The following is a 27,242-nucleotide window of genomic DNA, read 5'->3' as shown; positions in this document are numbered from 1 at the left end:
AGTAATCCCATGAAACTTCCCTACCCTGCCTGCTACACTAAGCCCCAATCCCATTGACTCCTGTTGAAGACGTAAATCTTGAAAACCAGCTTACCAGTTTTATTTTTTTTAAAAAAAGGCTTAGTAACATTTGTAACAGGACTATTTTCAGTGCTGGATTAATACACATTTTGTGTCTCATTGACATGTTAATAGCTTTTGGACAACAACTGAGGTCTACGGCACTGAGGAATAAGATATATCAGGCTTTGGACACACAACATAAATGTAAGTAGATCAATTCATTGTGGGTTTGGCTCTGCACATGAGATTAGTTAACAATAAGAAAAATATAGAATATAAACAGCCTGACCTGATTTACAGCTGAGGTACAAACTAACAATCTTTATACCTGAAGATCAAGTATTGGAAGATATTGTATATAGGCTACACAGGATATTGTAAGTACTGAAAACTATAACTCTTCCCTGAAAACCAGCAGTTCAGTTGCGGCCTTCAGCGTTTGCTGCTGGTGCTCTTCCTCCTGATCCTGTTGCTCCTCCTCCCAGAACCTCTCTCTCCAGACCTCGCCTCTGTCAGGCCTGCTCCATCAGCATCTCATACTGTAAAATAAATTGGAGCTTTTAAATTAGTTCAGTCTTTGAAACTGAAGATAAAAGAAAGAAAACCTAAAGAATACAGAAATATTCCAGTGTTCACTACTTTTGTTTTTGATGATTTTGTGTTGTCTGTCATGCTCAGAGGTTCTTTTCACTCAGATAAAATGTTATAATATTTGTGCATGAAGTGTTCTCTGAATGCCAGTCTACATGTATACATGAGCATCCACTGCATCATCATCAGCATTGTCATCATTATTTCTCTGCTCCTCTGGCTGCGGGATGCTGTGTTGCTCACACAAGTTGTGCAGAATCCTGCTTGCTGTCTCTGCAGTTCACAGGTTTCTTAATGTAGCACATGAGACGTTTCATACGAGATGTGGATGTCAACAACAAAAACAACAAAAAAGACAGCATCAGCACACAGTTGGTTTTTGATGGTAGAGACAACATTTTTGACATTGGCTGGGTCGACCTCATAATTCCTGCGTCCTGCTGGAGAGTGGCCTGAGGCTGTTGATGGAGAGGCATCTTGTCCCAGCTGGATGTCACTTATTGGTTGGAGACAGTGGGTGTCCCTTCAGACTGTGGAACCTCATGTCTTACATCCAGCCACAGGCAGGTCTGTCATTAAACTACACAGTGAGCTCACAGAATGTTGGCTACTCGGTTGTTTTCGGTTAGGGTAAATTTACTTTCCTTTTCAAACAAAGTTACATAGTTTGGTCATGTGAACACCTTATTGTGAAATATGGCAACAGACTGACAAAACTCATTGTGTGTATCCTCAAGGCCTTAAAACTGTGCTGAATGCCTTTCCTCCCCCATAAAACATTTACAAAGCTGAAATTTTTGAATACTTTGAAACATGGATAGTTTAATCCATGTTTACACTGGCTAGCAATCTTCCTTTTCCCTGCCCTTTGTTGGTGAATTGCTGTTTCTTGGCATTTCTTCATATTACTGCCACCAACTACTGACTGGTGGAATAGCATGAAACCAAGCAATATTTATACTACTGAATTTGTGTTAACAAATGTAATCTCTGCCTGGATTATGTTCATATGTAAAGTTTGAACAGAATGAAGCACTATATTTACGTACCGCACTCAAGTTGTAGGGAGGAGATCAAGGTGGATGCTACACAAAACGACCGACAACCTCGGTTTGAATCCCAAGTCAATAAAAGCACTTTGGTTTAGGTTAGTAAAAGATTGTGGTTTCACTTGTATGTTAACAACTGTGGACATTTCCTTTATCCCTCCCTAACCTTTACCAAGTGCTGCCAGTGGATATTGTATTGCAAGATGGGATACTTTAGCTAAATAAATAAATAAATATGTTGTCACTGAGTGTCTTACTTATTTAGAGAACATAATTTGAGTGGCATTCTGTGTCCTTCAGAATATTTCGCTGCTGCAGTTTAGCAGTATATAAACATTTTCTAAGAGACAGGATTGAACCAAGGACATCATCAACCCTACTGTCACACAATAACGTTGACATTGGACAATTCTGAAAAAAACTCTGAATTACATTCAGTGACAATCATATTTTTTTTTCCTAGGCATTGTAAACTCTTTCACGAAACACTTCTGCAGTTTGAATAGGTCTTAATCTGAGAAAGGACATTTTCAGAGCCCCTTAGTCGTTAAATCAAATTCTCATTGCATGCGGCACTGCAGGGAGAGCAACAACCAGAGTGTGAAGGACTAGGAATTAGCTTGGAAAACTGTCATGAATATTTTTGGAGAAACCAACAGAAGACCTTAATGGAGAGATCTAGAAGAAGTTGATGATCAGCTATATCAAAGGCCAACCAAAGTAGAACCGGCCAGGGTGTTGGGTTAGTAAAAAATGTGAAACAGATTGCTAAACAAATTAAAAGCACATACTGGAAGACTTTGCCTCCAAGCATGCACCAGTAGTCTCATTTTAATTATGTGAAAGTCAACACTAGATCCCATGAAGATTTTTTTTTTTTAGCTTTTCATAGAATATGTTTGAATTAGAGTAATCAAGACAGTGTTTGTGATTTTGGTAATTTCTCTCATTAGATGCGGTTATCTTTTGCAGACTCTGGCTGCTTCACTTGACGTTTAACAGGATGATATACATTTGAGTCTAATTTTCTGACTCAAACTGAGGAGCTGGCTTCTCTTTTTATAACCTCACAAGAAACTGTGGATGGACTGATAAGAATAAACATACACAAACAGATGTGATGCTGTTGATGTTTTAATTAGCCAACATGCTCCTCCAGAGATAGCGACAGAGAGAAGCCCAAACCTACACTTGTGTTTGTTTATTCCACTAAGACACAGATAACATTATTGTGAGCAGTCAAGTAGGACCTCAGCGATAGTATGATTCTGTGCTTGCTTGCAAGCATGTCTCCATAACTTTTGTAGGGATTTTTTTTTTTTTACAGTACCATTATTGTTATTTTCCTTTTTACAACTGGGCATATGGGTCAGGGTCAAATTGAACGGGCCCATCTGGATCATACAAAATGGTGTAACACCTTTCTAAATGGCAGATAAACAAACTGCTCCCATCTTCCATGATACACCTACAGTGAGTCTTCTTAACTTTTTGTGCCTTTGTGCTGTTTGTGCTTGTGTATGTGTACACTACACCTCTTCTTTCCATGACCTTCAAGTTCTGTTTATTTTCTGGTTGTATAAAGGTAGCACTGTGCAGGCATTAAACTAAACTAGACACCTTTTACCGATGATTTAGATAGCAAACCCCAAAACAAACAAAGAAATCTAACCTGCACAGTATGCAGCAGGATAGATTAACTGAGTCCAGTGAGTGAAGAGAGTCAGTGGCAGACTGGAGCTGGCAGTTCCTGTGGTTGGCTCAGCCCACAGTCTTTGGCATGCTGTTACGCTCCTGGTACTCTGTGAGAAGCCAACTCTTGTCTTTGACAGTTTTACAGTTCAGTGTTTTATTGTAGTGATGACTGTCCTCACAACATTGCAGTTAAAATGAAGGTAAAAATGGACTACAGGTTAGTTTTCATATCTGATCTAACTGGCAGGTCTCCACCTCCTCTCCCCTGCACCACAACTCATCAGAAAAACCTTCACTGCCTCAGTATAGCAGAGGAAAGTCCTAAACCTCCTATCACCTGACAGCATGAGGTATAACTGCAAATAGTGGTGGGAGGATGTTTGTGCTGGAAAGGGCAGAAATGAATACAAATGAGTTCATGTAGATTAAAAAAAAGTTATGCGTCAAATCAGGTTAATGTTCACGAATAGGTCAAAGACTATATGAGAAACTTAAAGTATGTCAACAAAATGCCATGGAAATGCAATATAAATGAGACACACATGTTGTTTGCTGGGTTCATCATATATAGGCGTGACTACTGATTGGACCAAGTTGGACCAAGTCTGTTACATTCTGGGTCTGCTGGTGTTGAAAATTGAGAGATGAAATCATACAGTGTCAAGGATCAAGCCATTACCAATGCCAAGCTTCCAGCCCAGTGTGTAGTGTTTAGGGATTCTAATGGTTTGTTGCTGCCTATCAGTCATATTAAGATTATTTTAAATATTTGATTTTCAGTTTTCAGGACTGTTGACATCACATGTGCGAGCAGAGGAAATAATAAAATGATTTAACTGGGTAAACCATGTGTAACTAATATTTTATAATCCAGTATGAGGTTTCAGTGCAGAGCCACGGCTGAGCTGAAGTCCACTTCACTCTAGTGAAGATCTCTCCTCTCCAGCTCTCTCTGCAGAGTTTGCCCTCATCTCTTCATCCAAGCAAGTCCTTCAGATAAAACATCAAAATATGATGTTTTCTGGTGTGATGCCCCTGTCAGTAGGATGACATCATTTGTCAGTACCTTGCAAAACTGTTACAAATCACTGTTACAAAAATAAAAGCTTTTCTTATCTGTAAAATATATGGTTAAAGGGGAGCTCCAGGAAACAGATAAAAGTCTGTTTCCAGGTGTTGGGGAGTACTACTGCATAGGAAAAAAAAAGTACTATAAAGCCTTTTGTGTCTTCAGAGGCAGCTGTGTTAAACCTGATAAATTGCCTCAAGTGATGTCACTTGAGTCAGCGTCAGTTGGGGCTCAAGACTACAAGTTTGAAAATGAGAAAAATCTGAGTGTGTGGAGTTAGAAAGAAGTGAGCAGACACAGCCTGTGGCATAGACGCTATAGGTGAATGCTAGGGGCGCCGTCCATACATAGAGGCACCACAAATGAGGGAAGAAGAATTTTTTTTTAAACTTTTACTATTTTTTAATAATACTATTTTAATACTATTATTTCTAAATATTACCAAAAAAAAGCCCACTACACCATAACTACGTAGCATAGCCTATTAAATAGCCCCACCCCCGGACATCCCCCACAGTCAGACTTTGACCTGATTGTGGGGGATGGGCAAATTATCTGAATTAGTGGGTGACACTGACTAAAAGTGATATGATTAACATCAGTAGTCTAATTCAAATATATCATGTCAAAAAGACCAAAGCCTGCTGGTGTCCAGGGAAGAAAAAGATGAGAAGAGGAGGAAAAACAGGAAAAAGACAAAAGTAAAAACAAAGAAAATCTCAAAGACATAAAGCTGTGCTGTTTATGAATGTATGAACATTGGTGGTGGAATTGGCTGGGATGCAAGGGGCATCTAGCTAAAATCTTGCCTAGAGCACCAAATTGGTCAGGGCCGGCTCTGGAAGTGAGGTTACCAGACCTCTGTAGCTCGCTCTTCATCTCTGCTGGAGGCTAGCACCTCCAGGCGACTAGCATAACACACCTGAATCTCCTGACTATTCTATTTTGGTGCCCTAGGCTTGATTTTAGATTGGAGCCCCACTTCATCTGCCCCCGCCGCCACCTCAAACCCCCATCGCTCCTCAACACTGCAACAACACTTGCTTTTCAAAATGAACTGAAATTTAATAAAGAAGGTAAGCTAAATAAGTAGACGTAATAATAAATAAAATTGTGCTTACAGCAACAAGAACTGTTACACAAAAACAACTTTTATATAATTATAGAAAACACTGAAGTCAGTTTGAATATGAAAAACACTCAAATCGACAGGAATTGCACACAAGAATAGAACAAAATGTTACAACAGTCCTACAACTTCAAATGTGGATTCACACTAAAATATAGTGTATCAGTATTACCTCCAGTCCTAGGAGGGCTGCATGATAATAAACAAAATGATTATTTTGCTCAATACTGTAATCATGAGCAAAACATTTCTATTGCACTTTAACAGTGTTATTGCACACACTGGAGGATGAGAATAAATAAAGCTTTACTTAGCTGTTAGCCTTAGGCAAGATTTTAGATTGGAGCCCCGATAGATTTAAATTGGAGCCCCCCAAAAGCTGACACTACAATTAAGTGCAACAATGATGGTTTTAAAAAAAACAAACAAATCTCCCACTCATTTGGTGCCCTAGGCCACCACCTATGTGGCCTATGCCAGTGGTTCTCAACCTTTTTTGGGCCAGTGCCCCCTATCTATTATCCAGGTCCTGGTCCTGTGTACTGCCTCTCATCAATTAAAATGTAGGCTAACTGTCTCCCCTGAATATTTAATGTTGATTATTATTCTGTTCTGTTTGTCTGTAGCATTAAAAAAGCATGTCATTGAATGCCAAACAGATTTGATTTAAATGGACAGTCTGAATATCATTATCATTAGTTTCCCAAGGAGCAAAAACACCATGTGAATAGAAATTACATTTACAAACAAATGCAACTGTTAGAAATTTGACTTTCAAACTTTAATTAGGCCTCGTTATTGATCACAAAATAACAGCCTATCAGAAAGTGGTAATTTGGTGCCGGTGCCAAACAAGAAGCATTCTTATTAACAAAACAAGAGCAGTCTACCTGGGAAAAAGTCTGAGGCTACTGGAAAAAAGCAGAAGGAAATGTATCCATAGCTGAAGTATTCAATGGGATACTGGCGGCATTTTTCTTTCTTAGCACCATTTTGATGATTTGATATGATTGTTGTTATTTTATGATGCTATGCAGTTGATTAAATAACCATACTGGCAGTGGTCTGGTAGAGAGCATCAAATAAAATAACCCAGTTCAAGGGCTTACAGGGGTTTTGGTCATGAGGTTTGGGGGTCCTCCCCCAAGAAATTTGATGTTATTTGATTAAAAACTGCATTTTCACATAACTTTGGACTATTATCATTAAAATATTTATAAAAAAATGCACTGTGTGTCATAAAAAATAGTAATCACAGAACATTGGTTAAACAGGCTTATAGTGAATGGATTTGAACAGTGATTTTCTCATCCTCCCATAGTCAGGCTGTAGCTACTAGCCAGCTGTAGGGACGGTATGGTTCAAATTTGATCTTTATCTTATCCATAGGCCTAGTTCTAGTTCAGTCTGGTTCTTTATCAGTACTCTTACTGGTTCTTTTTCATTGCTAAAGAAACGTTTTTTTATTATCTTTTTTTTTTTTTTTTTTTTTAAAAAGAATGAGTTCAGAACAGGATTAGAACAGATTTATATTTTAAATATGACAAAATATTGTTCTACAGCAGCAACAGTAATGTTTCCATCAGCAAAGTCATTATATAAATCTAATAGCATCTCACTGGAAAGAGATAAAAACTGTCAGTAAAATAAATAATAATCCTGATATCAAAATACTGAGTGAAGTTTAGAAAGAATGAAGAACACAGACAGACAGTATCAGTCCTTCCTCCTGTTGAGAGGAGGGGCTGTTTCAGCCAGTAGATAAGTTTACAAGAATTTGCCAAATTTTGATATACATTACAAACTAAGCTAAACAAAAACACCGATAAATAGAGTAGAGGATAGGACAGAGAAGCTAGCATGACAAAAATTGAAAACGCAGTAGAGACTCAGCATAGTTTCTCTGTGTCTACATGGAAAGCAGAGCACGTTTAGCAGAGCAGCATCAGGCCTGGGACACACTGCCTGCGAGTGTGTATTGCTTTTCATCTGTGACTATAGTTTCAATGTCGATATCTGTAGAATATGTCACAGACCTGAGAAAAATATAGTGTCACCACTGTGGGTCAGCCTGCATGGTGCATGCCGGGGCACAGAGCCCCTCTGGTGGGGAACTCCAGCGTGGAGAGTTGGTGACACACGGAGATTCTTTTCTTGACTCCTGCTCGTTTTCTGTGATATTAGTTCTAACCGGGGCTCCTGCCTGTTATTTAACCTGCTTCCAGACGGAGATCTGGTTTTATTTCCCGTATTTGTTGTCAGTTTCCCTCCAGACAGCTAGTTTGGAGGTTTGTTTGTTGGAGTGCGTTTGGCTTGTTTGGGGAACTTGGTGTCGTCTGGAGGGATTTTCTTCATTTGGAGCGGTGACAGCAGGGTTTAACTGCTGGAATAATCAATAGAATCAGTAAAAACAACCCGTCCTGTGTGAGGAGTGTATTTGTCTGACACAGAAGTAACCCAAACCAGACTCCACCATGCCTGTCAGAAAGAAAGCTGCTTTCACCTCACAAATTATTTATTTTTCAAAATTGAGCACACACTTCTTAACCTTTTTCTGTCTAAACTAAATATAAATGAAATTTATAATGAAATAATATCAAACATTCTATTTTTGATGGCTATTGTCAAAGTCAAACTCTATGTAGAAAGATAGAACTAGCAGTATCAGCAGCAGCAAAGTTGTATGTGTGGACACTGCATGTATGCGAGCTGTGGCAGTTCACTGGTGCACACGCGCTGCTCAAACAGAGGTAAGCTGTGTGGCCCGGGAGTCAGCAAGTGCGCTGTAGGAAAGTAGACTTGACAGCGCTGTGAAAAAACATAGGAAAACCATGAAGTCTAATGATAAAATTGTGAAAATGTGCATTTGAATGTAGGACTAAATTGGCATTAAAAACAGATGTACACAAACGCACCCAAGAACACCTCAATGCTCCCTTTTCAAAACTATTGCTTCCAGCACCCCCCGGTGTTCTCTGAGTGCCCCTTGGGGGGCGGTACCACCCCTGTTGAGAGAAACTAGTCTATGCCATGGGCTACCCCTGCGAATCTCTGACTAAACTGTCTGCGGTTGAGTTGTTTTGTGGGTAATGTAGGCACCAGATTTTGACAAGGAAGAAGAATGTGTGGAATACATCTATGTCTGTGTCATCATGTGGAGTGCAAGGGAAACATGTCTATGATCATCAGTTTGTTTTGGACATTTGTAACAAAGACTTTTGCTACGAGAAATACGGGCTGGGAGCTAAATCAGCTGAGCAGGCTTGGTCTGCTATGACCAGTGGACCCAGAGGAGACCACAGCCTTGCCTGGAGCTGCACCAGAGAGGAAACATCGAAAACAGTGTGACAGAACGTGGAAGCTGGGCAAGCACGGAGGAGTGCAAGCTAGGCTAACTGTTAACCCATACAGACTGGCAGTTCCAACAATAATGCTGCCTAATGTTCTCTGGACAGCAAAATGGATTCACTCTCCCATCACTGCTGGTCACTCATTGACATGCAAGAGTTGTCTACATCCAGCTGAGACATGTACTTTCTTTATCCTTTGTGTTATTGTTGTTGCACTGCTGTGGGCTGGGAGGAACAGCATTTTGTTTTTTTGTGTGTGTATGCAAATAAACAAGAAAATGACAATAAACTAAATCTTGAGTCTTGAAAAAATTTAAAAAAAAGATGATATCTCTTGTTCTGCTGCATTCATTTTGATCCTTTTTTAAAAACTGTCCATCTTGAGTCCGACAGTGTTACAGGAGTGCACTGCTGGAGAATGCAATAAGCAGTGCTCGGCTCATCAATGACCTGCTATGGGGACGACACTCAATCCCCTGCAGCAGCTTTCAGGTATAAATGTGTGTAACTATGTGCACATGTAAGCAGGATATTCCTGAAAAAGTAATTTTATGCTTAGCAAAATGAATCTGTCTGAATAAAAGTTAAAATGGGTCTAATGGTAGTTGTAAAATTATATTTAATCATCTCATCATTATTATTTCAGCAGTGTTCTCCTCCTGTTTCACACCACATTATATTTATTGGGCATTGCACAGTGTAAACAGTTAAGGGGTAGTCACCTCAGTGAAATGTGTGAATTGAAAAATGAGATGAATCTACTCGAGATAAAACTAACCATTAATCTGTAGCTAACCTAACCACTGACCTGTAATATTCACATGGGCTTTAATTGCGTCTGCTCAGTGTGAATCAGTATAATTTAGGCCTTTTCAGAGACTATTTGAATATTCCCAAGAATGATGACTTGTTTCAAGTACAAAAGGCATAATTATGGGACTGTAGATATTGTGAAAACTGTGTGCTGACTCACCTGGATGGAGGAGACTGACCATCTGGCATCTCTGGAATTAATGAAAGGCTGACCTACTTATGTGTTGCAAAGGTAACAGTTAAACTCTGAGTATACAGAGTAGCCACTAAGGAACAGATCTGCTAATTCATGAAGAGCTAACAAGTAGTTCCTTGATAAATCCGAATCTAGGACTATATAAGAAGTTACTTAAGAACAGACTGCTAGATATTGTGATAAACTTTCTGCCAGTATACATACTAATCACTTTAAAGCTGCAATAATCAATATTTTTATAATAACAACTGGTCAAATGTGTGATTTGAAAGGTGGTCAAGAGTTGGTGGGAGACAAAAACCAAAGGTAAAAGGAGACTCACATTCACAACACAAACTCCAAAAGAACTGTTGCTTTGTATCTGCTGGATGTGTAAATAAGCAACTATTTGCTGGCAAGTTAGCCATATCAACTCGATGAGGAGAAAATATGACAATGTTGTGTTTACAGCCTGTTATTCAGCTGCCACACAAGCCAATTTTTAAGTAAGGCTGCATTCAGACAGAAAACAGTCCTGCATTAAAACAATGCAAGGGAAAGTGTTTGTAGGGGTGTGTTGTTTAAGGTACCGGTGAGACAATGATATACAATCCAGGAAGTCAGGTTGGAGTTATAGATTTATGCATATAAAGTTTCTAATACTCACAGGCAGGATTTTACCACTCTGGGAAGTGATCCTAGCACTGCCTGCATTCAAATGAATGAGAGGGCTGTGTTTTTTCATGTGGAGCTACTGATGGTGTGAATACTACCTAAAGTAGTCCATCATACTGGTTAGCCACTAATGCATGATTACTTCATGATCATCACATATTCCAAGTTGGAATAACAGGAGTTTTTCTGCAATGGTTCTGTCGCAGGATTTTTGCCCTTTGCCCTCTGACTTTTGCCCTGTTTGCTGAACTGGAGTGAATGTCAGTAGGCCCTTGAAGTCAAAATTGAAGTTTGCTTTCACACTAGTTGCTCCCTGTGTCTTCCCCAGCCAGCCAGCTGTCCTAGTGTCTTGCCACCTGTTCTTTGTTTCATTAGTTCAGCTTGTATTTAAGTCCTGGTTTTCAGAGGGGTGTACTACGAAGCGAGATTAGTGGGTTAGCGAGGTATGTTGAGCCTAAAGCCAGGGTTTTCAATGTCACAAAGGTGGCTCTCTTTTAACCTGACTAGATCACCATGGTAACTTATACTGCAAACTTAACCTGGTCCGGAGCAGGTCATGTTCCGAGTAAATCAGCAATACAAAGCGCCATCCTTTCATTAACTACCTGATTTGCTGCCAAATTCGTTTAACACTGCTGCTACTGCAGCTATTAGAACACGATTAGAGAACTGATTAGTCTTTTATCATACTTACCATTGATTTGATATGTCATACTGTAAATTTGTAATGGTGCAATAGGTTAGGGTCACTTGTGGGATGGGATTTTGTTACAATATATCAAACTGTATTTCAAATTCTAAAAAAAAAAACAACTAGAAGTATGAAGTAAAACTTTGAACAAAAAAAATTGATTAGTCTATTGGTATTTATCACAGATAATATTCAATCTATAATATTAATTTCACTTTGATTTGGCCAGAACCTAAAGTGATTTCCTTCATTATGGGACAGAGTCAGACCTGAATGCACTTCTTGAGTGTAATGTTTAAATCTGCTACATCAAGATTAAAGTTTAAGATCTCTGATTGTGGGAATCATTGAGAGTGCATTGAGTGGTAAAATAAGTATATTAACTAATTAACTAACGAATTACTTTTTTAATTAATGAATTTACACGATCTGCAATTTTCTGTCAGCGTTCCTCTCTTGCCTTATTTGCAGCGACAGTGTTGCTTTTTGCTGTGATAATGTATTTATATTCTTCATAGCTCTCCGTTATAATGACCTGTTCCTCCTGACTGAAGCAGTTGGCATGCAATCCTTCCATTTTGTGCCTGAAAAGAGTCAAAAAACGTGCCAAACGCCCCCTTTCATGGGGACGTGCACAGAGCCTAAAGCAGAAAGCCTGAGTTAACAAAGAAAGTTCACACCCACCATTGTGATACCACTTATCTCTGATCGCGGGTTTAGGGTTTGTCGAGCCAGCTCACACAAAGAAAGCCTGGGTATGTTGACCTTGCTTCATAGTACAGCCCTCAGGTTAGTCTTGTTGGATCCTTTGTTTTGTTCTGTTCTGCTTTGTTCAGTCTGGTTTTTTTTTTATTTTGCTGTGCCTGCACACCTGAATCTTTATTAAAGAGACATTCCTCAGTTCATTCTGGCTGTATTGTCCTGCATTTGAGTCCACCTCCTGCTACTCCTTTGACATTTTCCTGTTGTTCCCCTTCCTCTGACATTATATAGTTGTAGCAAAAGGCCATTATGAAAATCAGTAGCCTATCCTGTTCTCATTTATTTGAACACCTAGGCCCACTCAGGTTGGATTTAGTCTTAAATGTCATCCAAAGCAGAGCACTAAAAGTACACAATGAAGTCAGTGCAAACATAGCATTAACTGCTTTTGGCTTACAGAAAAAAAGAATTGCATGCTGTGATTTGTTTAGTGTGTACCTTGTACCAATAAAAAGAAGCTTTTTACAACAGGAATAAATGTCTGATGACACATCCAAAGAATCAAGGAGTACTAGGCAAATGCAAAGCACGGGAAATGCAAAAATGCATATCTAATGGGGAGTTAATTGTTGCTCTATAGTAGATCTTTTTCACTGCAGACATTTTAACATGTCATAGGAAAACCACAGGTTGAATTAATAAGACAGAAAGTTGCTGCAGTCCATTTCCGTTTACAAGGTCTTGGGCTATGATATTGTACATGCTTTAGTGGCATGCTTACTGGGACACTTAAACAGAATCATAAATGTTAATTATCTGTGAATTTGTTGTGTATAAACTCAAAATATCTACAGTGAAAAGGGTGTATAGTTAGTCAATCTATGACTGACTATGAGGCATTTTATACAAACTGTTTTCTGTTCAGTTTGTCCTATGTAGTATATATCATGAGGTGCATTACATTAATGAAAGATTGCAGTGATGAACTGCAGTGTTATCTTCTGGTTGGTATTTCATAGATGAAGCTGGTGCTCAGCAGACTGGAAACTGGAGCTGGTAAGTGTGCCAGTAATTTCATGGGTGGCATGCTGAACGAGATGACATGCTCGACCTTTTGGTACGAGTATCACTTGTTTCAAATGGTGAATATCTTTTTTGGAATTAAATTCAATTTCTCATGGGTTATACAAGAATAATAAAAAGTATCTTGACATATTGAAAATGTGCAAATGTTACCAGCACCTTCTGTATGTCAAATATGTCTGCAGCTTGTAAAAGGGTGTCCTACTCTTGTGTGTGGAATTGGGAGTGTGGATATAATAATGGTGAAACAAAAAGGAGGTGTGATATTTTCTCATGCTGCTGGCATTATGCTGTTTGATACTGGCCAGCTGTAAAATTATCACTGAAGTGTGGCCAGATGGGATTTCTTAGTAACCTGTAACAATAACTTTTATAATGGCAGCCTGATTTCCCTACAGAGGTCATTACATTATTATTTAAGACATAACGCTATTGTATTTGCCAACAATATATACTTTGATCTGTGTTCCAATTGTCTTCCTTTGATTGAGAATAGGTCTCTTCAGAGGATTCCTGTACTTAACTACTTAGTGGTCAAGGAGTGTAGCATCCATTAAGTGGCTTTGAGTGTGAAGGTTATAATTTCCAAATAAGTTTCAATTTTGTTTTAAATGTTACATATGAATGACTGTCATGTGGTCATGATTTAAGGTTGATTGTTTTTTGTGATCAATTATTTATTGTATAAATAAAGAAGACAAGATGCAACACAATTAGATCTGGAGAGACGAAACAGATGCAAACCATTACATGGCGATAGTATACAGAGAAGAGAGATAAGCCCTGTGGATAACTTTATAGTGTACCATCTGGTGGTTTTGGGTTACTTGATGACAAGGATATATTGCTCCATATAACTTTCCAGTTTAGGAACAGGGATAAAGTGCCATCCTTTCTTCACAGTGTATCTAAAGGGAGGGGCCTGTAAGAGGCTTTCACCAGGATATTGTACATTCCAGAGACTACACCTTTAAATTTAGTTTGATTATTAGCTTAAAGGCTGTGTAGAGGATGGACTGTAAGGGCACGATCTAAAGAGGAAGGAGATGCCTTGGAGGTAAAATTTGGTTTGGAGGTCTCTGAATTGCTGTAGCCCTTGCGGGCCTACAGTGTCTGAAAAATAATTGGTTTATTGCCTATTTGGTTTGGATTTTATACCACACTGAGAGGAGATGGTGTGAGCCAATTTTTTATTTTTTTTTTAAGGAGAAAATTGTATCTGCTCACTCGATCTTCAAACTGGGTGAGTTTGTTTTCATATTTTGACAATTTATTCTGATATTGCACACAGTCTGTTTCCAGTTTTGCCACATGGGATTCAATTTTCCCTACTGTGGTGTTGAGTGATTCCAGGTCCTCAGCTTGGTGGTTCAGAGTAGACTGCATTGTGTCACTTTTTCTCTCCAGATGGTTGAATTGTTCTTTAGCAACTCCATCTGCTGCTTGAAAATGTTCAGACAGTGCATCTTCAATAAATTTTGCCAGGGATGCAGGATTCTTGCAGGCAGAGGTGGTGTTGAGAGTTTGTCCATTGTTTGGCGTTCTCTGGTGGTAACTCTTCTCATGCACATCAAGTGTGCCAGGTTCCACACTCAGATTTAGTCAAATTTCACGTATTACTATTTCCTCACAACAGTTAGTGGAAGGTCTGCCACATCAGGGTGTTTTTAATTACATAAGGACAGCTCCTGGAGCCCAGCCAAAATCACGCTGCCACCATCACACTGGAAAACGTTGGTTAAGGTTGAATTCAAGGTACTACTCTCAAATTTGCATGCGAGTTTCATTTTAAATGTTTTCACTGTTTCTCAGAATGTGGCTTCTGATCTTTCTTACGAGTTTTCTTGGTGAGTGTGAGAAAAACAGACCCTCAATTTTTCATTTTCTGATATGCTACAGTGCCAAGAAAATAATCTTAATTAAAAAAAAACTGATCTATTCTCTGCCATAACAAGTTAAAACTAACCCTGGCTGACACCAAGGCCATAATATCAATGAACAGGTCTAACAGATGTACTGTATCCACCCTGTCTGGAGTTTGTCCCTATGGTGCCTCAGCAACTCTTGCAATCCAAACAAGAGATATGACACAGTGGATTTGGAACCCCTTGAGGATAGGACTTATCCAACCTAAAACTGTTTTGGCACTGGTGTGTCCAGCAGTCTTGATGTGGTGCCAGCCAACACTGAAACTAATGCAAGAGGATTCCATGAGCTGACAGAAGAGAGGATGGAAAAGTTGGTTTGCTTAGCCATGATGTATGTGTGCAGACCACTGAAGTGCCCAATGACACTGTAAGGTATAAATGGGCAAGTACAGAACTACTCAGTCCTTCAAGGACTTTCTGTGATTGACGGAGTTTAACCATTTTTGTATTATTTAGCAATTGATTGTGGTAACTGAATAGTGAAAGGGAGCCATAAAAGACTGAAAATGACAATGATGGTAATCATGAATTAAGCAATCGTGTGGGTCTCAGGAATACACTACTCATAGGTATTATTACAATCCTGTGCAGGTAGTCAAGTGTGCAGTTATTTAAGAAGTGTTTCTTTGTATCACTGCACAAGAAAATGAAATGTGGTGTTGTGTGTGTGTTTTATATATATATATATATATATATATATATATATATAATGTATAATAAATGGTTCTGTTTTGGTCATTTTAACAAGAATTAAGAGACCACAGCCATGCTAGCAGCTCTGTTAGGCTGTACTTAGCCACTGCAGTTGTTTGAGTTAAATGGAAATGTTAGTATGCTAACATATAGCAAGGTATAATGTTTACTAATCTCACCATCTCACTTTAGCCTGACAGCATGGTAACATTTAGCCAATTGGCACTAAATGCTAAACTGAGTACTCCTGGGGCTGATAGGAATGGAATTAATTTAGCAGGTCATGAAGCATTGTACAAATTAAGTATTGGACATACAAATTTTGACCCGATGACTGCCCTCAATGAAAAGGTAAATGATCACCAGTATAATGAGGGAACATGACTGTACCAAATTTCATGGCAATCCATCCAAATGTCACTCAAAACCATAAATATCTACCTGTTTTTTGGTGCCAGGGAGCATAAAAGTCTGTACTTTTCATGAAAATCCTTCCAATAGTAGTTGAGATATTTCTGTCTGAACCAAAGTGATGGACTGAAATAAACAGACATCTGACATTGCCTGAGATCTGTGCCTCTAGTGTTACTTAAAATAGTCAATTGAAGAAGGTAATTGAAGTGATGCATAGCATTGAAAAAGTGCTGCCTGGGAAAGTTCTGCAGATATGAAGGTCTTATCTCAATAAGTGTAAAAAAATAAACAGGGCTACTCTGAATAGACCTTACTAATAACAGTATGGAGTTAAAATGACAAGATTATTTGTTTGAGATCAATAAAAATATCGGCAAGGACAGTTTAGCAGCTACTTAACATTTGGTTGGGACATTTCTGTACCATCCATACCCAAATCTACACCCATGAACAATCCCTTAAATAGTGCTGCCTTTGAATATTGCCTTAATCTTGTGTTTACCCTGAGCTTGTTACTCAGCTGTTATGAAAGATTTGATCTCTGATCACAAATGCATTCTCTTTGATTCAGTTCCTCTATCAGTTGCCTCCTCTCAGGAGCCTCTGAATCTTCATGAATTTTCATCTAGTTTCTTTCTGACGGTTGAGTATTTTAATGAAATGTGTCTGTCCATCTTGAATGTTGAAGCCCATTCATTACATAATATATTCCCGTCAGTTAAATGACAACAACCAACCATTTCATTGGCTATTTTTCTTTTCAAGCAGCTCCTCAATGTGCATCTAAATCTACCTCTAATAATATTGATGCAGGCTGTTGTATCAATTCTAACTAAGTATCATGAATAGAAAGATGATCATGCACTGGAATAAATTCACTATGGAACAAAATCAGGATGTGCCTTTTCCAGCAGCAGAAGGCAGCTGTTTTCAGTGAAAAAGCTCTGATAAACCCACTGTACACTGCCAGTCCAGCACCAAACAGCAGACAGACACAGTTAGCAACTAGCTGTTGAACATAGTAGAGAACTTTGCAGCTAAATAGCCATTTTTCTCATTATTCTGCCTCCAAGTGAACAAAAGCAAGCAAACAAACACAAAAAGCAGCTTTAATGATCAGCTGGATTTAGTAATGATACTAAATACACCATGTTCACTGTCAACATGTATGATATTCAACACAAAATGTATGATCATATGAGTGCCTTATGGTAATAAAATCCTCCAAATTTAAAAGTGAATTGGATAAATGAGGTTACTTCCAACCATGCTCCAATCAAGATATAGTGTGCATGTTAAAGTAGTAAATGACTTTTTTCCATGGTCGACCACATATGGTAATCCATTAAATCAGGGGTTCTCAACCTTTTGTAACTTAAAGCCCACTTCTGATTGTTAGAAAAATTCAGAGGACCAACTTCCAAGATAAATTAGTTCAAAAATAACATGACAAAAAAGGAGAAAAAAATAAACTGGGCTGTAAATATGTGTTATGCTACTTTCAGCTGTAATGACCAAAATAAATCAAGTCATGTGGGGTGGGTGAGAGGCTGAAACACAGTAGCATTCAAAGTTGCTTTCACTTTGTTCCTTGCTTTTGATCTCAATGGACAACCTTGACTCACATGAATAGGTGGTGGTGAAAGGCAAGAGAAATTTGATTGCCCATTTTGACAGAGCTATTGACTGGCAGCCAGTGTCCAGAATGAAGCAAGGTCAACTTGTGTGAGCTTAAGCTTCAGGCTACTGTCTGCTGCCATCAGTTCATTTTCCAACACAGTGGACAGAGCCATGTCATCTGAAGCAGGATCAACAGAGAAAGGGTCCAAAATCCAAAGGTCTCCATGTCATGAGTCCTCTGGGAAGTAGCCTGCAAACTTAAGTGAAAACTTAGTCAAATGTTGGGTTATAGCACTGGATGTGTTGACATGAGGAGAGGCTTCCAAAGTTTCACTTATGAGTGAAAACATGTCAAATCATCTCTCCTTGACTCTTCTGTTCCAAAGAAGAGTTTTTTTTTCTTGACGCCCTCAATTTTGTCTGAAACCAAAAACACTGAGTGTATAGATGGTATGTTCTTGCATGCGTGTGAAAATGGGCATGTGTGTGGGCATGAAGGTAGAGTGTGGGTAGCCGTGCAAGCTTTGGTTTTGTGGATGGTGAAACATTGAGTGGGTCTTTGCCCGGAAGATTGGAAACTGTTTCATTCTGTCGTCTGCTCAGACCTTGACCAGTGTGGTTTTCCTGAGACACAATGAGTCAATGAGTGTTTGTGAAGATAGGGAGAGGGTGATTGCGGTTAGAGGCCGTGAGGAATGGAGATTACGTACCCTGTACCCTGTACCCTGTTACTCTTCAAGTATATGATTCATGGTTTAAAACCCTTTTCTTTATTTAGTGGTGCGACTGGCAGTCTCTGCAAAGAGTGTTTATTGAAGTTGACGAGGATATCAAAAGAGACAGAATCAACGCTGCTTATGAAAGTATTAGAAAATGCCTTTTTTTTTTGACGATATATCGTTTGGTGCGCAAACTGGCCTCCTTACTTGTGTGTTTTATATCCTGTCCGCTTGTAGAATGCAAGCATGTATGTGTGATAAACTTATTTGACTGTTTTTTTTTTGCCTTTTTAATGTGGTGTTTTAGAGTACGTCCTGTGCAACAGGACACCTCATCCATCACTGTTAGCATGGACACCTCTAGCATCACCAGATCCTCTTCCACTGCTGTTCCGGAGACCTCCATCATCTCCACCTCATGCTGATTTACAAGAGGCTACAGGGAGCTGTTCCACAGATCAGTTTTGTCTGAGTTTAGTAGCAGAAAATTGCAGGTCATCCAGGTCTTTATGTCCTTAAGGTATGCTTGGAGTTTAGTTAACTGATTGGTCTCATCTGGCTTCATTGATAAATATATTTAGGTATCATCTGCATAGCAATGAAACCCTTCAGACTACGATTTTCCATCGAGGATAAACAATTTCCTTGTGAAAAACTGTACGGCTGTATCTTACTCTAGCCGGCAGGTTCAGAATAATCATGCTGGAACCTGTGGTTCATATTTGTGTTTTTTCTATGTCATATACAAAAAGGTGTACCTTGTATGGAACTAATCTTGATTGTAATGATGCTATGGTTTGTATGTGTTAACAAAATACAGCCTGGTGCATGCCATGGATATAATTTTACGTGTACAACAGAGTAAATGTTTAATCTAGTGATAAGTTATATAACAAATTCCTATGCACACGCAACAACATTGTCACCCCTTCTGCTTTTTAGGGACAGAACAGTTGATCTGACAGCAAGCTTGTTCTGAATCTTAAATAATGCATCAGTGTTCTGATTGGCCACAAAGGAGTGTACTAGACCCTCCAATGACTTGTGAGTGACTACCAATGTGTTTTTAGCATTTAATGTCACACCTTTGCATTTGACCTGTGTTTTACCACGTTGCATGCGATAGGCATAGAACTTTGGACCCCCTAATACAAACTCTGATGTAATCTTCCTCGGGGAGGCCACACATGTCACAGTCATTTATTTCATCCATTAAATCACCCAGGTACAAACCTAGGGGTGGGACCCAATCACCAGCCCTCGATGTAAAAACAACACTATGTCACAATACAACACGTGTTCCTGCAATTGCAATTTATCCAACAAGTCATGAAGCATGAGTCTGGCATGGGCAGTTGTCATGGCCCCTATGAAGAGATTTACATCTCTAATTCTTGACCCCCTACTGTCTGCATTACGCCATTGCCACGCCATCTGAGATGAAACAATGGCTACACATCATAATGATCGCTGAACATCAGCTGTGTAAATCTAGCTGGCTCAGTGATCATCTCGCACAAAGACATTACTCCTCATGCTAAATCTGCCCCACAGAGTTTAGGAGTAGTTTATTACAACTCCTGACCGCCTTGTTGACAGATTTTATCAGGGTCTAGTTTAATGCCCTCCTTTTCAAAATAGTTGTCAATGTATTTTTTTCTGCCCATCTGGTGTTTTGACATGCCCGGGGTAGCCAGAAGCCTCTTGCTTGCATTTTAGAAATGTTTTGACATAATCCTTGAACAATGTCTCCGTCTTGTTGGGGAAAATGCCACACTCCATCAATAGCCAAAATTTGGTACCCCTTTTCAACCGCTTTTTGAAGTTCAAACGACACCCACACGCCTGTCTCTGTCACTATGCATACACTCACCCATCTGGTTCAAATCTTCCGCACACTTTCTGCATAACGGGAACATGAGCTTGTCATGACACCTGTAGGGTAGTACAGGGTGGAACAAGCTTTTTGGAGGGAGCACAGTACATTTCACAAACCCAAAATAATTAAACAGAATCAAAATCCCTATGGATAATCTGGCGAAATGGGTACTGTTTTCTCACTTGAATGGTTGGATACAGACTAGTGAAGTTGTAGTGTCTGATTTTTTTCCTCATCATTTTCAACCTTGTGATATACCTTCATGGTGTTTGTACAACCACCAAAGAGAGCCTTTCTAGGGTTGAGGCATTCCAATCTTTTTTATCTGGTCAGAAACGTTTGGTCAGCAGGGTTTGATTTTGTTAATGACGTCCATTCGCACTCCCACATCTGTACAGCCCGAACCCTATAACGTGTTTCTAAGGTGGCTATTTTGTCACTGAAGATGCGATATAACTCATCATAGGAGACATCAGTGACAGGATGTACATCAGACTGAACATGGCATTTGACACAACCATGAAAAAAAAGCAGCCTGCAAATTCATAGCAGGTGTCTGAAGCTGCACTATACCCATCCACAAAGTATGGTCCAAATTGCTGTTCACCATGATTGAGTGCATGTTTGATCTCAATGTTTTCTGTATGAGCTACGTATTCGAGCCATTGCATAGACACTTCTGAATGTGTCTTATTCTGCTTGGTGTATGCACCCTCATACATGTGAGCCACAGTTTCTTTGGGTAGAAACAGTGTTTACCTATACAGCTAGATTCTCGAGTGGTGAGGGCAAATGGATCAAGTTGTGTGAACTCGAGAGATCATACAAACCCTGCGCCACACTTCCACATCATTAATGCAGTAGTGCCGAATCTCTGCTTGAAAATGAATTTTTTTCTTCACGGACTGTGTCATACCACCTCAAAAAAACATTCTCTCACTGTCACTCATACTGTCATACCCATAGTAGGAAGGATCAGGGTATCGTTCTCTCTAGTGTTAAACTTGTGGGGAAAATACCCTTTCTCCATATCCTCAAACCCCATGGCAGCAGGTGTTTTTGACAAACGCATGGGAGGAAAACTGAACAAATCTATCCAGTGCAGTGTATGACAGTGCAGTGAATGCGCTGTCATACATCAGAATGACCCTGCTACCCCTTATCATCACCATGGGAGTGATACCATGTTCTACAAAGTATAACAGAATATAGTTGTTAAGGTCGAATGTGTTATGGACAATGAATGTGTAACTGCAGTATTTTGGTTGTCCAATGTTTAACAAAAGCACCCACACGTTTCGATTTACTGAAACAAAACTTGTTTCCTTCAGTGTCCATTGCACACGCAAAATTTGCCTCATGCCTACCATTATGATACTGAGTCTCAAAATCAAACATTATGTACTTTCTCTGTGGTTTTTTTTTCAGTCAGCTGAATAAAACACTCGTGGCACACTGCTCTCAAATTTTTGTTTGCAACAGTGTAAACACACAGCAGGTGCACACTTATGTGACTTTTTTTCAGCTGTGTAAATTTTTCCACATGCCTCACAGTATTTTACTTTGTAACAATGTATGACATTGTGTTTAGCGTCTGGTAGCATGTGTTGTTTGAAACAGAATTTACATCTGCAGACGCATTTACAATTGCCAGGATGGCTGCGACACTATAAAACAGACATTGCATCGTTGCTTAGAATTGTGGTATAGTGGCGTTTCATATGTATTATAGCAATATGAACAGACTTATGGAGGCACTTAAAAACCCTGTCTGGATTTCAATCAGATAATAGTGCTCATTGCGTAAATATAGCCAAATTGTTCGTGGGTGTAGTGCGTCATATGTTTGGAAACACTGCAGGTGTTTATGCCCAGAGCTATGATGAAGACTGATTTTTACATCCAAGTGTTTCTCGAACTTAGCGACGTCAGAGAATGATACTTTGTGCATATGTTCAAAACCAACGGCGCTGTGCAACTGTCTTGCATATTCCAATTTTCCATGCCAGGACATGTCAGCATTAACAAAAGGTGCAAGACAGAGAGAGAAACACAGATTGTTGTCTCCCCTATTTTTCAGATTGTACAAAAACTGCCCTTCAGACAAAATCTCATCGTAAGGGATGTTCCCCAGGTTTAAACGATTACCACCACCACCACTTCTACCCTGTGCTGCCGTAACTCTGAATTCCGTCATGTGTCATTACACTGTAAAACTTGTGAAATTCTTCTATATAATAAATCTATAAACAAATCTACATTGTATTCATCATCAGTGTTTAAACAGCCTGTACATGTACTGTAGAAGTCCTAGATTATTGTCTACCGCAACACTAACCTTATACATCGTTAACGCCTGCAGGCCATCCAGCAATCGCAACAGCAGGGACAATAGAATTACCTGACTACCTTACTTCCCTTTCTAACACCATGCTGATTGCTGGACAATGCTACGTTACATCACTTATATGGTGATATAATCATATTATGATACTTAGCATATTGATCACTCTTAGCATGACAGCTGTCAACAGAGTCAGAAATATCATTATCATCATCAGGATTATCACTTGTATCACAGCCAGACCCATCACTATATTTGAACTTTTTCCTAGGAGGTGGGGGCATGTTACCAAACTAGTAGTTGACCACTATAACACACCTATTATGACACCTGTAGGCAGATCAAAGCAGAGTTATTATAGGATTAAAAAAAACAAAACAAAACAAAGAACTATTTTAAATCTACCATTTTCACAAGATGGGTAAGAAAACTGGTTACAATGTCCTGTCCCCTGGTCAGAGATTTTACTATCCACTGAACAGTCCAATTATTCAAATCTGGTATTAACAGAGTTACACAGACCATCTGGTCTGTCAGACTCATTATCTACCACAACAAGTCCCCCAACATCACTGTGTGACGGGTAGTTATCCTCTAGTGAATTGGCTGTCCTGCTGGTACTAAATTACTAGTATTTAAAAAGAGCTCATAAAGTTCACTCAAATTGAGCAACCCTGTTAACTCTGGGAAATCCCACTGCTCTGATATAGGGTCTGATAAAGTATCCCCCTGCCACAGACACGTAGGTAGTGTAGGGAGAATATCTGTGGATGTATGTGGGCAAGTCTGTCTTGTCAAATAAACTGAGTGAATCACCAAACTGCAAAATTGGACATGTTACAGGTGTACTAGCCCTATTGTTCACACACACACACACACCTTAGTAAAACTCAGCTTGTTGGATGCCGCCTGGTTGTGTGTTGATCGGCAGCCCTGTTTCACCCGCTTCTCTGAGGAGCACTTTGACTGCATGACTTCATGCAGTTCTGGTGACATCTGCTTTGTTGCTTGACTTTCACAGTGTAAGAAACTGTGCGTCCACTTGACGTCTGGTGCCCTCTCTTGGATCTGTTTAACAATACAACAATATATTCCTGTTACTGATGCAAACAACTGTATAGTATTTCCAATCAAGACTTTTTTTGGTGAAGTAATCATCAAGGCAGCACATAACATTATCTGCTGTCTTGTGGAAAGTTCTTTGCAAAACAGTAGATCCTCATGAAGATTACTGTCCCTGCAGTATCTTACAAAAACTAACAATAAAGCGGCATTGCTAACGTCAGTCGACTCATCCAGCTGTATGGCAAAGAATGGGCTTTCCTTTATTCTTTCCACAAGGCAAAATAAGCTCCCCTGCGATTGTAAAGGGTTTCTTGCTACACGAACAGCAACAATACAGCTAGCTTTCAAAGTGGCTTTTGACTGAGTTGTTAATGTTGTTGTGACTTTCTGTTGTGCTTGGAGCCTGTCCTTTTTCCTTAAGAAATATTCTTTTGGCTTCCCAACACATCCCAGGTGCTTTGTGTTTCTGGAGCTTCAATGGTTTTAGTGCCTCATTTGACAGGATTTCACCACATTCAACACACTGTGCTTTCAGCTCAGCATCACTGCCTGCCATTATGAATCCAAATTTATCACTTCATTTTTGTTTCAAAAAATGATCCATTTTGTGTCACTAACTGAGTGAATGTTAGCTAGCTAACAGTAGCAAAACACGTTTGTCTCTACCTGATGTGTCATGATTGGCATGGAGAAACGTAACTGGTCAATGATATTATCCATTTTAATTTGACATTTTTCATTTGTGAATTCTTGAGCACATTTAAAAATAACTAGCTTTGTAAATTACTATTTTAATTGAACTATTATCCAAAATGAGTGATTCACTTGATTTCCTAGTGGACCAGAATAAACCTGAATTGTCCTTGTGAGGTGAAATTAGTAGTTGGCACATTGTAAAACTGAGCAGAGGTGACACTTGGAAGTGAGAAAGAACACAGAACAGCAACAAAAATCTATCACCACAGCGCCCTGTATTACACACACACACACACACACACAATTAGAGGAACAGCTGAGAAACTTTGACCCTGTGAGACCATAGACGGTGATCCACAAATTGATAGACGTGATAATCAGTAACATTGTTTATTTAACCTCAAATTTAGCAAAAGTAATGAGGGACCCTGCACCACATCAGGGTCACTATCAAAATTAGCATCATAATTTATTGGCTAAATATGCTTCCACAGATTGGACTGCCTTTTGTCAGTGTATATACATGAGACATATACAGCAGCTTAAAGTTACAGGGGGGTTTTGTATAATAAATCCACAGGGACTTGAGGAGGGAATCTAAAAGCTATATATGTTATGTTCAATCATGTGTCTGTAGTGTATGGGGCTAAGAGAGCTTTGAGTTGCCACTAGTACTTACTATACAATATTTATGGAAAGTATAGGTTTACTATAATAATCGACTTACAAGTATTTTGGCATGTGTTGTGTGCCAAGCATTGTTCAAACCCACATTATTATAGTCAAGATCTTCAAGGTTCCAAAATGAAATATGGTGATTGATAGCTTTATTGTCATTGTGCACAGCACAGTGTAATAAAAAGTAATAAAAGGACAGATAAACACTGATTAAAAACATTACTGTTAAATAAAATACATAAAGTGCAAAAGTATAAGAAAGTACTGGGCTGTTCCAACTGATTTCCCATCAACATTTAGACCTAATCGCCACCTGGTATTATGCAATCTGTATATTGATACATCTGTAATGACAGCTGATCGCATGCCTTTGCATTGACACCTGGTATTAATAAGAGGATCTCCATTCTGCATGCATTTTGATCATATCTCAAAATGCCAACTGGATAGGCAGAGCTGAAGACTTATACATAAGGGACCGCCACAACATGCAAGGCCAAAATCATGTGACAGAGCCAGTCAAACACGTCTGTAAAGCAGTGTTCAGACCGAAAACAGCCCCGTGTTAAAACAGGGGCTGCTGTCTGTGGTGGGGGCCTGTTGTTTAAGGTACTGGTGAGACAATGAAATATGATCCAGAAAATTGAGTTGGAGTTACAGATTATTGCATATAAAGGCTTATCAGATGCCAAAACAATGCATAGTGGTTTGTAATACTTCTACAACTCAAAATTCTTTTGTTGCAGAAGAATTAGGTGACCTTTAAACTTGAGAAAATGTTGTCATTAGGTTGTGGTCACATTGTACAGACTACACTGGCACTTTATTTGGAGTTGGGAAAGCCAGACCACCTCCAAATGTAGTCTGGATGATCCAATAGCATATTCTGCATACATTTACACCTATATTAACATATGTTTTACCCTATTGTGATAAAATATACAGATGTCACATGTTAATATTTAGATATTAATTGGGTCTTAAATCATTCACACCTAACATAATAATGCAATCTGCATGTAGTAGCATTAGAGGACCAAGCAGACCCAAATGCAGAAACAACAAGCAAGTTACAGGAACTGAAGAAAATAATGACTTATTTACCAGACTCTGGTTACTGGCAGACCAAAACAAAAACAACTGGCTGACTTGAAAGATGAGGAGCAAAAAAAAAAAAAAAAAGTACATTGACCATGTACTGACAAAGAACAGACAGGTATAAATACACAAGGAACTAATCACGGAACAAGACACAGCTGGAGTGGGGCAGGCACTGGAAAAGGAGGGAAACACAAGGGTTAACAGTGAAGACAATGAGGGTGTGGCAGGCAACAAACAGGGCAAGGCTAAAGAGACTTAAGTCTGAACAGGTGTGCAGGAGAAAACATCCTGAACAGAGCTACAGCAACACATGAGAAACATAAGGTTAGAAACCGTCAAGAATAAAACAAAAGCAAGGCAGAGATAAAACTAAAGAAAACCAGAGCCCTGGACTCAAAGGAAAAACAATACCAAGCTCAAGCACTACACAAAGAAACACAGTTATCACAAACAATTTGTAATTCAGAGCACATTCAAAACACACACAGAGCAACACCAAAAACCCCATAATACAAAAAGTCCAGAAACAGAGTCCATGACAATAGTGTATCCAGATACAGATCACATGTTAACACCAGGTGTAAATGAGGCCTCAGTCATAGTGATATCCAATTTATTTTATACATAATGGTGACACTATACTCCACTCCTCACACACAGTTTAGGTGTGAGAAATGGCTGACCCGTGATGCTGCAGCGTGAGTGATGACAGCTGGCCAGTTGAGTTGGAGTGTGAGTGTGTAGGATAGTTGTAGCGCTGTAGGCCAAGTGCTGTTTAAAACTGACTGATTACCTCACTTAATGAGGGTGAATATGAGTTGAAGTTCCTTGAAACTAGAATATCGGAGGATTAATTTATTTCATTAAGAAAAGATCTAAAACCCCTGTGGTACACTATAGGAAAAAAGAAAGAGGAGAAGGAAAGGAGAGAGAAATTTTAGATGTATAGTTTTATATTTGATAACTAATTGCAATTTTGATGATAGCCCAAAGGATAAAGTGTGTGTGAATAGCTTGTCA

The 27,242-nt window shown here is 39.1% G+C and overlaps 1 long non-coding RNA gene across 2 annotated transcripts; it reads right to left on the bottom strand.

The window, feature by feature from the left end:
- Positions 1-285: 285 nt before the first annotated feature.
- LOC121888270 lies at positions 286-26,282 on the bottom strand. 2 transcript variants are annotated; one of them, XR_006093176.1, is made up of 3 exons: positions 26,226-26,282; positions 23,562-23,750; positions 286-602 (listed from the first exon to the last, which is right to left on the bottom strand). It is a non-coding gene; the product is annotated as an uncharacterized LOC121888270 (long non-coding RNA). The 2 variants fall into 2 exon arrangements; XR_006093175.1 differs by lacking the exon at positions 286-602 and adding an exon at positions 3,352-4,433.
- Positions 26,283-27,242: the final 960 nt, after the last annotated feature.

Source organism: Thunnus maccoyii, chromosome 21 (assembly GCF_910596095.1).
Source record: "Thunnus maccoyii chromosome 21, fThuMac1.1, whole genome shotgun sequence".
NCBI classification, from domain to species: Eukaryota; Metazoa; Chordata; class Actinopteri; order Scombriformes; family Scombridae; genus Thunnus; species Thunnus maccoyii.
This window is presented reverse-complemented; position numbering and strand designations above follow the sequence as displayed.